Raw genomic sequence first — 15,533 nt, forward strand, 5'->3', positions numbered from 1 at the left:
GGTGAACCCAGACATAATTCGGTGCGGCGCCTCTGTAACGTTTAGAACGCGGAATTAGATAAAATAATGTTGTAGGTATACGATTAATGATAAACTTAGTCAGTTTTATATCAAAACCCTGACTGTTATAGGAAGGTCATAGGCATGCATTTCCAAGGCGATATACAATAAATAACTTACCTGCGCCTTATTCTTACTGAGACATTGATTGTTGATTTATGTTTAGACTTGAAATTTTAAAACAAAAACGCTTTCTGATAATAATATTTATTGTGAATCCATAATGTCCCATCGATGGGCACATCCCTCCCTCCTATTTTTCCACGTACCCTGACGTCTGTCACGAGTCTCTCTCAAAGGCGTCATGCTCGTCCAGTCATCTCTGACGAGGTTCTGAAAATCATCCATCCTCTTCTTCCTCGCGTTATCCCGGCATTTTGCCACGGCTCATGGGAGCCTGGGGTCCGCTTGACAACTAATCCCATGATTTGACGTAGGCACTAGTTTTTACGAAAGCGACTGCCATCTGACCTTCCAACCCAGAGGGGAAACTAGGCCTTATTGGGATTAGTCCGGTTTCCTCACGATGTTTTCCTTCACCGAAAAGCGACTGGCAAATATCAAATGACATTTCGTACATAAGTTCCGAAAAACACATTGGTACGAGCCGGGGTTCGAACCCGCGACCTCCGGATTGAAAGTCGCACGCTCTTACCGCTAGGCCACCACCGCTTCTGAAAATCATCCATGTCACAATGATATACCAAAAAAGTTGCTATGAAATTTAGTTGAGAGTTGTTTTGTAGGGTTCCATACCAAAAAGGTACAAAAGGAACCCTTATGGTGCGACTTTGACCGTCTGTCCGTCTATCACATCGCTAAATATCTCGAGTAGGTACTACTGAAGCTATCGATTTAAAATTTGGAATAATTATGAAAAACGCTAACCCAAACACATATGAATTATTTTTTATTAATTATGGAAATTGCCCAATATAAAGAGGGGACAAAATTCAAAGCCTAGTTACCTGGTATGAAAGTCTGGTTACTAAGGGACATCATATGAAAGAACTCAAATTGAACATTACAAAACATTTTTTTTTATCATAGTAAAAAATAATTTACTTAGGAAGAAAATGTGAAAATAAATACCTTATGAATTTCTTACATAATAAAAACATTATCATAAATATTTCAGGAAGAATATAATCACACCTCTATCTTGAAAACTTTTTTTTAATTATCAAAAAATATTTTCTAATTTAATTTGCAATTTAAGCCCCTTTGCGTTTTTTATTATAAGTACTTGAAATTACTATGAGATTACACTTAAAACACCTTTCAAATACAACAAAACTTGTATCAAAAAGAATAGATAGTATAGAGGGGTCCTGTCATTGTAAATTTTGTAGTCACTGTAAATTTACTGCCATCTATCGACACACGACTAAAACTCAAAATGAAAACGTATAAAGTTATCAAAAAATATATATATATGGATAAATAATTTTATAATTTTTATATAATTTTGATCCATGTTCATTCACTGACATCTATGTGTTAAAATTGTTAAATATGAAACGGTGTCGTCACGCCATCTAGCCGAGGATAGGCTAAAGGTGTGTGCGCCACCTATTCGAGAATGACTTTTACTTGAATTCCGAGGCACGTTTTTTCCTTAGACTTTATTCGTCTTATACGAAGTTACATATGTCTTTGCTTGTATTAATCGGTTCACATGATAAAAAATATCCCTGAAACATCAATATACGCACATACAAATCGCGCCAATCAGTTAGCCAATTTGTCAATAGATGGCGCTGTACACAATTACTATTACGCTTAGTATACTTCTGGTCAAAAGTCTTTCGTCATTATAGTTACATGAGAAAATTTAAAGTTTGCACGGAACCCTCGGCGCGCTAGTTTAACGAACTCGCACTTGACCGGTTGTATTTTATTATAATTTATGTAACATAACCACGCCTGCGTTATCTATATGCGCTAATTCCTTGTTCCAAGCCTGGCCTCGCCATTACAATAAATTCTTCCGTGCGATAGTCCGAACTCCGAATTGTCGTCTGCGTTACATACCGATTTTATCGCGGCTTTTAATTCAAATTTATAGAATTGTACAATTGCAAGAAGAATGTGCTTTTGGTGATTTATTTGGATACGGGAATTCGTGTTTACGTTTAAATTTAATGGGATTTCTTTTTTAATAACAATAAATTTGTTTAACCTAGATGTTGGGCATTGTTTTGATCCCGTTAAAATAGGTTGTTCACTGAGAATAATCTTACTTCTGAATCTCTTGTAAATATACCATTGAAGACACGAAAGGAAGGTAGGTATAATACCTACACATATACATCCCATAATAATAAATGGCGCTACCACGTTCAATGTATTCTAAGTTATTATGTTTAGTTATTTTTATCAAAGAGTAGTACTTAAAGTACCTAACACATGTACGAATCATATCAATCTTTTTGAACATCAGTAAAATCTGTTACGTAAAATACAAAAAGCTTTTGAAATCTAAGGCACTTCTTATTGTTAGTCTTCGTAAACTTTATACACATCCGATTTTATTTAAATTACGACGCCATTACACGCTCCGATTGTTAGCCTAATTCGAAATTAGCGAATCCAAACAGGTCAGCCATTCTGTTTGAAGTAAAAGGTCAAGCACGTCGTGTCTTCTCAAGGACAAGCGGTCACACAAGATAGTCTAGAGACTCTTAGAGACTTGATTTACTTATGTAGAGATTAGATTTCTTAGTTTTATCAAGGTTTTACTGCCAAATTGCAACCTATGTATCTCTGTCAATTATTAGAGTAAGTTGGGCCTAATCACGTACCTAGTCTTGAAACGCTGGTACAGGGTAGGTAGGTAAGGGTAGTCATAGGTACTTACATACAGATATTCTCTCGGAAACGTTCGTATTTGTCATGCTACTTCAAACAACGTCAGTACTTTCTGTACCGAGATTAACTGAAATACACGTTCACGTAACAAGACACGTTCGTACGTTTCCGTAAAAATACGATGGAAAATAATTATTTACGACGTCTGTAGCTACCTACAATAAACTTACTTGTAGACGCTCGGTAGGAAGAGGTATAACATCGAAGTACCTATAAAATGTGGTTTTGCTTCGCGACCTCCACCTGATCTTATCATGAACATAATATTTTTATGATATAGGAGGCAAACGAGCAGACGAATTGCCTGATGGTAAGCGATAACTGTCGCCCATAGACACCCGCAACCCCGTAGAACGTAGAATGTAAGTGCTTTTTAGGGTTCCGTACCCAAAGGGTAAAACGGGACCCTATTACTAAGACTTCGCTGTCCGTCCGTCCGTCCGTCCGTCCGTCCGTCCGTCCGTCCGTCCGTCCGTCCGTCCGTCTGTCACCAGGCTGTATCTCACGAACCGTGATAGCTAGACAGTTGAAATTTTCACAGATGATGTATTTCTGTTGCCGCTATAACAACAAATACTAAAAACAGAATAAAATAAAGATTTAAATGGGGCTCCCATACAACAAACGTGATTTTTGACCAAAGTTAAGCAACGTCGGGAGTGGTCAGTACTTGGATGGGTGACCGTTTTTTTTTTGCTTTTTTTTCGTTTTTTTTTTTTTTTGCATTATGGTACGGAACCCTTCGTGCGCGAGTCCAACTCGCACTTGCCCGGTTTTTCTAATTTGCTTAGGCTATAACGGCCGGTTAGCAATCGCTACAAAACTGACGGTCAATGTCAAATCCCATACATTTTGTCAGGAATGTAACAGTTAGACGTTACTGAAACACGACTTAAGTCGCGCTTTAAAGTACAAGTTAAATGAAAATGCCCGTAAGTGCGTCCCGGCACAGATTAATAAATAGTTACTACGTAACAGATACTTCATTCCCAAACAAAAGCAAAAATACCTACGCTATAATAGCCTACAAAACCTTAATAATAATACCTGCTGCTCAGGACAAGAAGAAATGTACCATAAGTACGCGCACAAAGAGTCGAGACTGTGTTGCCCGCCGTTCGAGTCACGTGCCAACGCGTCTTCGTGTGAATGCGCTAGGGTTGTAGCTACCCTACCTATGATGATTATTGTAATAAAACGAATGTTGCGAATCAAATATGTTTTAGTTTTAATATAATGATTTATAATTTTTTCACTTCTCGGAATTCTCTGTTATTAAAATTTTATAGTTGAAAATATGTATCCTAAATCGCGTAAATAATTTTAATAAAAATCCAGGAGCAAAGCAACGGACAATCAACGGTTTTTAAAAGTTGTAATACGGTGCTACCAGGCCGATTCATTATTACGTCGTCAAAATTATTTAAAAATACTTTTTCTAACCCTTCAATATAATTATGAAACGTTTCAGGTGGGACCTTTAAAAAGATGAATTTTTATTATAGGCCTTTTCCTTTGTTTTTTTGACTTTTTCACCCATCTACTGCACAATAATTACGTGGTTTCGGCATTTCGAAGCATAAGCGCGGGAAACGCGCGGTGCAATGCGGTGCGAGCGCTGAGGCGGGCGTTCGGCGGCCCTCTGTCGGTTGTATCGTCGACGATACGCCGAGCGGTAGGCATATAGCGCGTGGCCTTGAGCGTGTGACGGAGGCCTGGTCCCGGCCACGCACTACACGAGCATACACCAAGATGGGAGTAGGTACGCTCTTTTCTTGAAGGTTTCAAGGTCGTATCGGTCCGGAAATGCCGCATGCGACAATTCGTTCCACAGTTTAGCTGTGCGAGGAAGGAAAGATAAGACAGGATTATACTCGTATCAATCAATCAATATTTGAGTAATATCGATACTGTCGATGATTTTGCCAACAAAAATAAATTCTTATCTCTCTTCTTAAAAAGAGCTATTTTGAATGTATTATGTTAAGAATATAATATATGTGAAGGTACCTACAATTACACGAACAAGTACGAAGATAAATCTAAATTTAAACTAATCAATCTAATCTAATTATATTGTGTGTGACCTCTCCTTGCGGCCCAATACCTATTATTTACTAATCCAAAGCGCTCGTCTATACTTTAGTTTTAAAGGCAGTAATAAGAAGACGGTTTGCAGATTTTCTCCAAACAGGTGACCCGACCCAGTGACCCGTGTTTTTTTATTGTTTCTCTTTCTTCAGCTACAGTCCCTGAGAGAAATACGAACTTTATTACCATTTTATTGCTTCGAGACACTTTGTTGTTGTACTCCGTTTTCTATTTTATGCGGTTGTAAATAATCTTCAACTGTTATTTGTAAGCTAAGCGGTTAAGAGTTGCAGTTTACTGTGAAAAATACTGAAAGTCGTATCCAAGATGACAATCGATACGAGTCAAAATGTATAATACCGGCCATGTGCGACTCGGACTCGCGCACGAAGGGTTCCGTACCATTACGCAAAGAACGGCAATAAAAATCACGTTTGTTGTATGGGAGCCCCACTTAAATATTTATTTTATTCTGTTTTTAGTATTTGTTGTTATAGCGGTAACAGAAATACATATCATCTGTAATAAACTGCCTAGCTATCACGGTTCATAAGATACAGGGGTCATTCTCGCATTTCGTGCAAATCGGTATTATTTGCAATTTACCAAAAATGTGATGGTGTTTTCGAATATCTGTTAATGCAAGGTTGTAGCATAGGACCTAAAGTATATTGGCCCGCCATGAACAATTCTAAAAAGGTGGTTATTTTCTTTATATTTACAATTAACCCCCACTATTTTCATTCCTCTCTGCATATAATGCGTGAAGTTAAACTTTGACCTCGATTTGAACCTTAAGATACTAAAAATAGAAAACTTGTTGTTGGTTCAGTAAACAAGTAATTTAGTTATGTTTTATATCCTATAATATTATACGCTAAGAAATTAACAATAAAACTATACAGCCTTATAAGTGATGGTCCAAGCAATTTCTTCATTACCGACGCGAGAAATGGATTAGCTATATTTTGCTATATAGCAAGGGTATATAGCACTTCCCGCGGATACAACACATTGTTCGTCAGTCAGTTGGCCGCGTGCTACCACAGCGGTCGTCCGTATGTTGCTTTTGACGAAAATACCTACGTTCTCTCGTGTCGGGAAGGAGTGTGGTTCAGATAAATCTTCATCGCCATCTAGTGATTTATACAGTAAGTACCAATTGTACATCATTAAAATTATACCTAATTGATGTGTTTTAGGGTTGCCTTTCGTGTGGCTTATTCCGCGAAATCAAGGTCTGATATCAACCGACCTAGGCGACGAAAACTTCCAAAACTTCATTCATATCTGTTTCATTCATTTCTTTTCCTTCCAATTTTGCCAGGGAAGGTAATGAACGAATTTAGAAGGTAATGATAATGTATTTGAGGCAGTGCATTTAATGGAAAGAGGGTTAAGTTATTATAAATAGAATGCTTATACATTTAAAACTGTATGTAATAATATATAGGGGAGCCCAACTGGTGATTTTTTGGATTTAACTAGAGCCCAGTAGATTAACATAATCTGCCGCTCTACATATAATACCAGACCGCACTCAAGGACTATGCTGAGAAATTTGACACGTTACTAAGAGACTAAGTGAGTTGGAATCATTTGATACCTGTCGACGATAAGGTGTCGAGGAGAACGGGGCAAATGTTTGAAATAAAGGGCAGAAACTACAGAAACATAAACACAGGCCGATAAGCAATAATAGTGCCTCCGCCGTCAAAAGCGACAATTCCCAATCCGTGCGTGATAAATCTCAGAAAACTGATACCAGCAGTAAAAAGCGGTGTAAAATCCCTCTCAGGGCGGTGGACCATCGCAAGTTCATCCATCTGTGGAATATAGCTTGAGGATTGGAGGACCTACGGGCATATCTGCTATTATTCATGGTGCACTGTCGATGAACTTAAGCTCAAAGGGGACTCCAAGACTTTCAAAATAGGAGTACCCTCGACAATGTATGAATCCTGTTTATTTCCAACTATGTAGCCTGATAATCGTGGTCATTTCGTAAATCCAACGTCAATGGGAGTCAGACAAAAACCAACCAATAATACTTAGTTTCGGAATCCTGATTTGAAACCTTCACTGGATCTAATTTACCAAAGTGTAAGGGGTCTTAACACCAAAGTAAGTTTTTCGGGCTTCTATGCTGTTGGTCCAGACTACTTAGGTACCTGCATATATCTTAAAGGGGTGTTTAGAGCTTTTGAATGGTCCAATACACTCCATGCTTAATCTGGTACCTACTCTCCATAAGTACATATCCTCACCATTGGAAGATTTCACGGGTAAGACCGATCCCAAAGTCAAGGTATTCTTTTCTTTCAGCTTTAGCAAAGCTGTTTGAGTCCATACTCCATGGCACGTATGCGAAACAAGTGAAACCATTATTCCTGTGCAACACTCAGCATGGTTTCAGAGCGAAACGGTCTGTGAAAACGAACCTGACCTTGGTTGACACCATCTCAGAGCATCTGGATATGGGTATCCTGATAGACGTCCTGTATTATGATTTCCGAAAAGCCTTCAATCGTGTGGGTAACAATGTATTCCTACACAAACTAGACGCTATTGGGTTTAATCCACATTTGCTTAACATTTTTGCCAGTTATCTGCGTAATCAACCGCAGTATGCAACGACCAGCATGGCCACTTCGTAACAGATCCGTACCATACTCGTTCAGGTGACAGCCAAGATTCAATCTTGGGGCCTTTCCTATTTGGAATAATGGTCAATAACCTGCCCTCGGTTATCCATAACGCTCGTTGTCTACTCTACGCCGACGATCTTAAATTGGTATATTGAGTTGAGAAGGAGGAGGATTGTAAGTTGCTGCAGGAGGATGTTTCATCTCTGTTCCAATGGAGTCGGGATAACAAACTGACTTTCAATGCGGCTAAGTATCAAGTGTGTAGTTTTAATCAAGCCCTATTTCCTACACATGCTTAATTTTTTCTTGGACCTGAGCCAATAGACTCTTAGATCAATAGACTCTTGTAATAACAAGAGTCGTCTCAGTAAAGGATCTTGCGGTCATATTCGATACGCGGCTAACATTTCACGACCATATCAAAGCACTTGGTACTGTAGCTTCAGTAGATTAGGCTTTGTCACTCGCAACGTCAGAGAATTCCATGACCCTTGCCCCATAAAAGTTTTTTACAATGTTCTGGTCAGAAGCAAGTCGGAGGCGTCAGCATTAGCCTGGATCCCTTACGAGTCAACGTACATTCTACTATTGGAAAAGGTCCAAAAGAATTTCCTTAGGATGTATTACCAAAAAATATTTATTTTAGGAACCCAGAGCTTCATGTCTTTGGACGTGAGGCAGAACTTAAGCCTACTACTTTTAGCTTGTTGGACTTTTCGTGGAGACTCTGGCTGCCTTGAACTAGTAGAGAGGCTTGTAAGACTTTTTGTACCGGACATTAGAAATCCCTTAGGCTTCTCCTGGTGCATCTCCTGTTGACTCATGAGTGCTTGAGATTTTGCGAGTTTATGGAGCTACGGTGGATGGATTGGCAGTCGAGTGTATTTGGATGTTAATTTTAAATTAAAGTATGTAGTTTCTCAGTGTGTTGGTGACAAGACTAATGTAGTGCTGTGTAATCATTAAATAAATAAACAATACGAAATACGTCTTCAATCACGTAAATTGTGCTTGACAATCGCTACAAGCTAGGTGGTAAATCATAAGTCGCGATTGTCAAGCCGGAGTATTTGTTAAGTCGGCTTGATCGTCTGCACAGCGCTTAAGACACGTGATTTTAATATTGTTCATTATATTAATGGTGTTAATTTTCGTTAACTAAAGTTTTTTTATTGCGATTTCATAAGTTTGTTTCATTACCCTCCACTGATAAAATTACCATCCATGCCCATTTCATTACCAGCGCGTAGTTCATTACCACCAGTCTTATTAAATGAAAAGGAATTAGGTTTTGAAGGTGCCTTTAGCATAAAAGTGTCAATAAATGAATCCACAATGCATGAAAACCCAAAAAATTACCATTTAAAAAGAAAATTTACAAATCGAGAGAACATCACCGATTTGCACGAAATGAGAGAACGACCCACAGCCTGGTGACAGGCCAGACAGACGGACAGCTAGACAAATAGACAGACAGACGGGCAGACAGACGGACAGCGAAGTCTTAGTAATAGGGTCCCGTTTTTACCCTTTGGGTACGGTACCCTAAAAGCAATGAATATGTATAGAATGAATTAATAAATCGTGATTAGAAAAACTGTGCTTATTAAAGAATTGGATTATTTAGGTAATCCTGGAAAGAAATTGCTGTTGTTGCCTGGAGAGGTGGAAGAAAGCGCAATTAGAGCCAGCCAGAGCATAGATTATGCAAAACAGGTGCAAAGCTCTAAAGAGTTACATCATTTATTGCCTTTTTCTTTTTAAGGTTTCCTTGCAACCTTTTTGGGTAGACTTCGGATTAAACTTATTTCGTTATTTTTATTTAGGTACCTCTGGTTAAACACGGTTCCAGATTAGTTGGCTAAACTGGGCCAAGGGTAAAATCTCTTGTACTTAGTGTGTTATTTACCTATTCGAACGAGCGAGCGAAGTGAACGAAGTTCTTACATTCAACTTTGAACACGCGGCTGGCTAGCGGCACGTCCCGGCATTTCGATGTTTTTAAGCTGAACTGTCAGAAGATAGTTTGATACTCAATAACTAACGTAAATTTGTTCTAATTTAAATGAAATTGGGTAAACATGTAGTCGAGGGCATTATATTTTAGTCATTAAATTATGAGCAGGATCGATCAAGAGGTTATTGAGCTAGAAAAGCTTAGAAGGCCAAAAAGCTATTTGTGAGGGGGCTTGCTATTCTGGTCATTTTATTTGCAAGAAAGTATGGTCGAGTTTGGTATCAAATGAAAGTGCTCGGCTTACACTTTTATAATATCGTTTTTAAATTTACTATTTTGAAATAATAAGCAAGATAAAAATAAACATAATATAGGTATTTGACATTTGACAGGAAATATTTCGGCTTACCACAGATACAGTTTATTTTAATCTAAATGGTGACTTAAATCTATCAGTTAAGGGCTCCACAGACCTTGCAATAAATTCAAGCGATTTTTGATCCAATGCAGCAATACATACAATGCATTGATTTTTGATGCAATTTGATATGTTTACTATACGAGTCACCCAAGTAGCATTGCAAGCTGTATATAAGCTGTATTAAAGTTTATTTGTATACTATAAGCTGTACAGTTAGGCTGTACAAAGGCTGTATAAGCGCTTATACAGCCCTTATAAGTAAAAAAAGGGCCCAAACTATACAGCCTTTGGCGTTATTAGAGCTGTAGAGTAGCTGTATAAGCAATACATAAGCTTCATAATAGCTGCATTACAGCTATATTTCGGTGTAACAGGAAACCTTAACACTACAGATAATCTCTTATAAGTACGATATAAGAATATAAGTTTTAAATGAGTTATAAGAAAGAATTACAAGAGAATAATAATCATTTAAGAAACTAAAATGTCTTAATCTTGTTCATTCGTAATATAGTAATGGCGACAATAAAGTGTTATAGTGGATGGTAAATTAAAAGTAAAAGTAAATATTATACAGGACTTGAATGGAATATTACATTATTGGTAAGTGCGGATTATTATTTATTGTGAACCTGTGTATCTTTTCTGGCAAAATATTTACGCGCCTGCAAAATAACAAAGAGAAACCATAAGGAAAATATCAAAAATCGGTAAAGTTACTGTTTGTTTTTAAGGTTAGAGTATCAAAAATATTTATAAATATTAATTCTAAGGCTAAACAATTTATTTTAGCTGGTAATCATAACACGGCGTTAGTCTGCTAAATCTTTGCAAGTATTTCTTTAATTATATTTACAAATACGTTTTTTTTTAAATGTAAAATGGCGACAATTTTTAAACAGCCTACAGGATAGTTGGAGAGCATTATAATCTTAGTAGCTGTGCTGTGTAATAAATGGAGTGTCTTTTACAGCTTTTGTAATTAAAACAGCTTTATAATAGAATATTTGTATTCGTTTGGCTGGATGTCGGTTCTCCGTACATAAGTTATAATTCTCTTTAGAGATCCGTATAACAAATAAAAAACCTGTACTGTAACTGTCATATATTCCTTTAGTTTTATAATACACTTATTTTCAGAAATCATTACACTACTATACTTATACGAGTGTAAAATTACGCCAAAAGATTGTTATAAGCGACTCTATCAGTAATACAGAAAAAAGCTGTACTATAGCTGCCATTTATTCATTTGGTTTTATAATACCCTTACAGACAGAAGTTATACAACTACTATTCTTATAGGAGAGTAAGATTACGCCATAAGAAATAGCTTTAAAACGGGGTTGACAGATACATTTGTGCAGCTACAAGTGCCAAGTGATACTACAATACAGCCTGTATACAGCTTTTACGATAAAATTAGCTTGTAGTGTTTCACAACACTTAATGTTTTAAAATGGAGTTGACAGATACTTTTGTACAGCTAAAAGTGCCAAGTGTTACTACAATACAGCATGTATACAGCTTTTACGATAGAATTAGCTTGTAGTCTCTCACAACACTTTTAGTTTTATAGTAGATTTTTTATAGGTATTCTGATAAAGCACCCCATGCTTCCGCAGAATCCTTTATAATGATATTATACAGCTTGAGCTGTATAATGTCTGTAAAGTACCTTTTATACAGCTTAAATCTTTTCTGACACTCTTATACGTCCCTTAAATCACTCTAAGTTCTTAATTGGCTGCTATATTGATGTTGCCGACACTTCCATGCTACTTGGGCAGTAGGTGCAACAAAATCGCCTTATATAATTTTTGCCAAACCGCGAGTTCTCAGTTCGGGGCGAACTACTAGTAATATGAGGGGTCGAAATTGTAATTTTCATTGCATTATTTACTTGGACTACTATCTAAAATTCAAGTCTTGTTGGCGTGAAGGTTGGCAGGATACCTATTTAAATTTGCTGCTCACGTAACGCCTTACTATTTTAGCAAATGTCATGTACCTATGTCAGCATAACTGGGCCCAGGGATAAATAAATATATTTAGTAAGTCGTCTTTGGGCCGAATCGTACTTATCTCTTTCGGTTGAAAGAGATATGTAGCTTCAATAGCTTCACAGACAAACAATGAGTCATATTCAGAGTATTAGAAATGTAAAGAATATTTACTATATTTATATATTTAAACATTTTCCAAACTTAAAATCATACTCAATAGTAGTTCAGAATTGTGGTACCTCACTTGACTGAAATTATTCAATTGGGTTGGATGCCAAATAGTGATTTACGTATAAAGGATTGTTCAATGCTTTATTTATTACTCCTATCATCCGTATTTTAGGTGATCAGAGCAACGGCCGGAGGACATCGGGCTTCCAGATGGATTGAGGTATTTTGTTTCATTAATCGAATCGAGTTAATCGAGCTCAAATTTGCAACGCCTTGGGCTATCAGGAAATAATTAGTCGCTCAAATTTACGCAGCTGTTTCGTTTGTTGAAATTGTGGTACTACTACTTTACCTGTTAACCTGTTAACCTGTTTATGTGCAATAAAGTGACATACATACATACATACATACTTTACTATTCTTTAAGAAAAACTAGACCTACACTGGCCGCACATAATCAGAAATAATAAAAATAATTTATGAAAAATACCTCTACTATTCTTTCTTTTAGAATACATAAGTCCCTCAAGAAAATCTGTAACTTCAAGAACGTCTCCTCAGGGAAACTGGGGAGAGCAAGTGAATATTGAACTAATCTCTAAGAAAATTTCTATCCATAACGCATAAAACTAGTGTTTCCAGAGAAATTGCGATCGACATGTTTTTTATGGAGCTATTTCATTTGTCATCTTCGCAGGGCGATGTTCACTCACTGAAAAAGGCGGTAAAACCTTCAGCCACGGTATATTTAATAAATTTGAGTGCGTTGCGTAGTTAGCTGGTTTTCCATGCTACCGCATAGCGTGCCTGCTGGCAGATTTGTAAGCCAGGGGCGGTATTCGGGTTTCCGAAATGATCAACATAACCTGGGTTGAAATTGAAATTGCTTACCGAGGGCAGCGGTTAGTTGAATTTTCAGACAAACTATGTATATATACGTATGATTTGCGTACCGTTGACTGTTATATTATAACAAACGAAGTGATACTCTTAAGGGGTGCTCTGTTCATGATCAAGTCTTTTTTAAACGGCTAAAGCTTACAAATACGCGATGAATTGTGACTTAACGCGTGACTTGAGCGGTAACGGATATTCTGGCATCGTTTTGCGAAGGGTCACAGAGTACAGCAATCCCACGTTACTTAAGTATAGCAAAGCTATTTTATTTGTAAAAATAATGTATTCGCAATAATTATAAGTGAAATTTTTATATAAAATACTGACTAATTACCTACCTACCTAACCCTTATATTATACCTAAGAACAGATGTAAAAAAGTAATGAAATAAATGAATTTGTATTTTGTATTTAGAATACGGCAGTGGAAATGGAAACATACCGCAACGGGACCCAGTTATTTATTTTTTCAATCTGATTATCACATGTTTGATTCATGGAGTAAGAGAATTTTTTTCATGTGAAAGCATCAGATGTTGAACAAGCTTCCTATTAAAAGGATTTGTTATCAAAATTTCGTCGAAATGACGAAATTCTTGGTATTACGAAGTATAGTCCTTCTGTCAAAAAGCTTTCAAGTAGCTTTTTATATTTTTATTTGATAAAAGTTTTAAGTTTAGAATTACTTAAGTGATATCATAGAGTCCGTTACGGAACTAAAAAAGTTTTTCCTGTCAGTTCTGAGTAGGTAGCTTATTAAATTTGTTTGCAGATTCTTGCTTGATTTCTAGTCCGGATCGCAATCGCGTGGAACTTTCGTTAACGAATTACCGTAAATTGATCCTTGAACCGTTGAAGCTTGTAAAATATACTTAATGAAAGCTTAATTTAATCGCTTTGTTGTTCGTCACTCGGTTCGTACTTTAAGTTAGAGGAGTCGACTTATAATTTATTAAAGGAATGTTTTTAGGTACGATCCACGGTACCTTTTCTAATGTATTAAATTACTAACTGGCCACCTATGCATATTTGTAATTTAATACATTAAAAAAGGTACCGTGGATCGTACCTAAAACATTCCTTTAATAAATTATAAGTCGACTCCTCTTAACTTAAAGTACGAACCGAGTGACGAACAACAAAGTATGACCAGCTTGTTTAGAATAAAATGCTATACTAATAGCTAAGTGTAAAACTTGTGGTCACTTAGCAACTATTTAATTACTTACATCCCTGTAAGGTAGTTTTAGTGATACCATCAATGTACATAACTTGTATTATAATTATATTAACTATACATAATAAAATATTTCATTTCATTTCCTTACAATAATTTAAAATTTTAACTGTAAATATTACATGATACTCGTATGTCTACAGGTTGTTTGTCTATTTGTGCTTTTCTGAATAATATTTGTTTTAACTTATAACAATAATTCTAATTATTGCTGTTTATTTCCTCAAGCCAATTAATGGGCTTTATGGGCAATAACATAAGTGATATATTAGAGCATTGTTTTATTAAAAAACCGGTCAAGTGCGGGTCGGACTTATTTCTTTCAAAATTCTAGACCCAGTAGTTTCGGAGAATAAGGGGGGGGGGGGGGGGAATGGTCGGACAGACAGCACGAGTGATCCTATAAGGGTTCCGTTTTTTCCTTTTGAGGTACATGGAGACAATGCGTCTCATAACTTAGTAGTTTACTAGACTAGCTTAGTTTAAACGCAAAATTATAGGTTTCATAATGAAATCTTACATATTTTAATCAAGGGCAAGTGTTATCAAAAATTCACAAGACTATATTTATTTTGCAAGGGTAGATTCCAACCATTTTTTTTTTGATGACCTCGGGGGAATCCTTTATAGATCCCACTGGCCCGGGAGAAGCTCAGTGGTTATGTCCGACTTCCACGGATTAAACCCTCTGGGGTGTTCCGCTGCGCGCTTTGTTGGCGGGGTTTCGGGAACTCGATTGTAGACCTCCGATACCCCATCGGCGTTCCTCTTGCGAGCCCATCATTTGGGGCTGCTCTAGCAGCTTACTCCGCTGAAGGCACCTCGGAACACTTGAGGGCCTTTCAGCTCGATACCTCTTCAGGGTAGACTCCAACCATACTCCAACCAAAATCTTTAAAGGTTGAATTTTCATGTATTTTAATTTGTATATCATTGTTCGCAAAGCAGTATATTTTTTGTAGTTAAACTAGCTAGTGATATTGCCGAGTCGAGTAAAATTTAAGTCTTTAAACAGAAGTATAATTATTATCAGAGTAATTGAGATAAAAGATGAAAGCCCCGCTAAAACCCATGCTATGTCCATTTCTTGGGCGAAACTTGCGATGATTTTGTCCCCAACTAATTTCCTGACTTTACGCCTCCACTTTATAAACTGGGAATTTTCTTTAAAAAA

This window comes from Cydia splendana, chromosome 1, assembly GCF_910591565.1.
Source record: "Cydia splendana chromosome 1, ilCydSple1.2, whole genome shotgun sequence".
In the NCBI taxonomy this organism is placed as follows: domain Eukaryota; kingdom Metazoa; phylum Arthropoda; class Insecta; order Lepidoptera; family Tortricidae; genus Cydia; species Cydia splendana.